We start from the raw sequence: 2500 nt of genomic DNA, 5'->3' as shown, positions 1-2500 counted from the left end.
CCAGCCAAGGCGAGTGCGATTGATTGCCAAACGACCCTCAGACAGGCGTGGCCCCGGGAAGAACCCGGGGCCGCAAAGTGCGTTCAAAGTGTCGATGATCAATGTGTCCTGCAATTCACATTAATTCTCGCAGCTAGCTGCGTTCGTCATCGACGCACGAGCCGAGTGATCCACCGTCAAGAGTTGTCTGAGTTTGTTTTAGGTCTCTCCCTCGCCAGAGGAAAGCGACCCGGACCGCACATACGCTCCCCACCTTGAGCTACAGCCACCTGCACGCCGGCGTGCGGGCGGAGCAGGGTGGCGTGAAGCGATGGGGAGCACCATCCTGGTGCGGCCCGCAGAAACATACGTCTATTGGGGGGAGGAGGACAGGGCGCCCAAGAGGCGATGCGTGCCCCAACGCACCGCAGCGACGGAGGCAGGATCACCGCCACCATGTCGCCCGCCTAGTATCACGAGGCGTGCAGCAGCTTTGCCCTAGGAAAAGCAGAGGCGGGAACGGGCACCGGCCATCGGTTCGGCAGCGTCACTGACGCGTGCACGTGGCGGCGTGTCGGCGAGCGGACTTCCTGCGAGGAGGCGGGGGCGGCACTCGCCCGAGCAGACGCCCGCCCGGCCCAGCCACCGCCGAGGTGGACTGGGAGTCGCGGCAACGGCTCGTCATACTCGTTCCCACACTCACAGCGCAGCTTGCCCGCAAGCCACCGACCACCGATCGACGCCAGGCGCCCCGACCGAGAGCGGGATCGCTCGTTCGCCCTGCTGGCAGTTCGCTGGGGATCACTACTGCACGGAGCTCGGAGACCGACGGGCGGCAACTCGAGAGTCTTTAAACCACCACCCCCATCCCGCAAGTGCAAAGAGGCTGTATACGCACAGACGGGTGAGGGGAATAGGTACCCCGTCGGGTTTGAAGGGAGCGTGACTAGATAGCAACGATGTAAACCCAGCCGATTTGGGAGCGAAAGACCGGCGCCTGCATCACCGGCTTCGTTTCCCGTGGCTGGAGAGTACACCGAAACCCTCCGTCTGTCGCGAGCTCCCGACGACGCGGTGCCGCCAAGCAGCAGGGCCGGACCTGGTGTGGCTCCCCTCGTCGATCACAGACCGGTCGGCACTACTGACGAGACGGTGGAACGGGCTTCGCCCCTTGTGACGAAGGGTGATGCGAACCCGCCCGCCCGCGTGCGTTCGGGGTGGACTCGGCAAACGGAGATTTGAAATCGGAAAGTGTCCTCCTGCCCCGCGCAGGTAGGCGCCCAACAGTTGTGGGGGGTTTGGCGGTGACCACGGCTGCAGGGCCTGCTACCCCGACGAGCTCTCCTGCTGGCCCCGAAACCACCCTCGCGAGACAAGTTGAAACGGAAACGGGCGTACCCCCAAGCCGACGATCCTTTCTTATTTGTTACTTTTTTTTTCACTTGCTCGAGTTGTGGCGATTTGGCGGTGACCACGGCTGCAGGGCCTGCTACCCCGACGAGCTCTCCTGCTGGCCCCGAAACCACCCTCGCGAGACAAGTTGAAACGGAAACGGGCGTACCCCCAAGCCGACAGAGATCCTTTCTTATTTGTTACTTTTTTTTTTCACTTGCTCGAGTTGTGGGGGTTTGGCGGTGACCACGGCTGCAGGGCCTGCTACCCCGACGAGCTCTCCTGCTGGCCCCGAAACCACCCTCGCGAGACAAGTTGAAACGGAAACGGGCGTACCCCCAAGCCGACGATCCTTTCTTATTTGTTACTTTTTTTTTTCACTTGCTCGAGTTGTGGGGGTTTGGCGGTGACCACGGCTGCAGGGCCTGCTACCCCGACGAGCTCTCCTGCTGGCCCCGAAACCACCCTCGCGAGACAAGTTGAAACGGAAACGGGCGTACCCCCAAGCCGACGATCCTTTCTTATTTGTTACTTTTTTTTTCACTTGCTCGAGTTGTGGGGGTTTGGCGGTGACCACGGCTGCAGGGCCTGCTACCCCGACGAGCTCTCCTGCTGGCCCCGAAACCACCCTCGCGAGACAAGTTGAAACGGAAACGGGCGTACCCCCAAGCCGACGATCCTTTCTTATTTGTTACTTTTTTTTTCACTTGCTCGAGTTGTGGGGGTTTGGCGGTGACCACGGCTGCAGGGCCTGCTACCCCGACGAGCTCTCCTGCTGGCCCCGAAACCACCCTCGCGAGACAAGTTGAAACGGAAACGGGCGTACCCCCAAGCCGACAGAGATGCTTTCGCTCCTGTTACTTTTTTTTTCACTTGCTCGAGTTGTGGGGGTTTGGCGGTGACCACGGCTGCAGGGCCTGCTACCCCGACGAGCTCTCCTGCTGGCCCCGAAACCACCCTCGCGAGACAAGTTGAAACGGAAACGGGCGTACCCCCAAGCCGACAGAGATCCTTTCGTACTTGAACCAACACAAAGTTTGTCACGTTTTATTTTTACGAGTGATCGACCGTCAAGATTTGTCTCTGAGTTTGCTTAAGGTCTCTCCCTCGCCAGAGGAAAGCCACCCGG

General features: G+C 60.7%; 1 non-coding gene across 1 annotated transcript; it reads right to left on the bottom strand.

Annotated features, from left to right (window-relative positions):
* Positions 1 to 31: 31 nt before the first annotated feature.
* On the bottom strand, positions 32 to 185 carry LOC140473616 (5.8S ribosomal RNA). The gene has a single exon (XR_011958473.1). It is a non-coding gene; the product is annotated as a 5.8S ribosomal RNA (ribosomal RNA).
* Between the last annotated feature and the right edge of the window lie 2315 nt (positions 186 to 2500).

The sequence above is a fragment of the Chiloscyllium punctatum genome, unplaced genomic scaffold (assembly GCF_047496795.1).
Source record: "Chiloscyllium punctatum isolate Juve2018m unplaced genomic scaffold, sChiPun1.3 scaffold_653, whole genome shotgun sequence".
Taxonomy (NCBI): Eukaryota; Metazoa; Chordata; class Chondrichthyes; order Orectolobiformes; family Hemiscylliidae; genus Chiloscyllium; species Chiloscyllium punctatum.
Note: the sequence above shows the minus strand (reverse complement) of the source record. Positions and strands in the feature narration are given on the sequence as shown.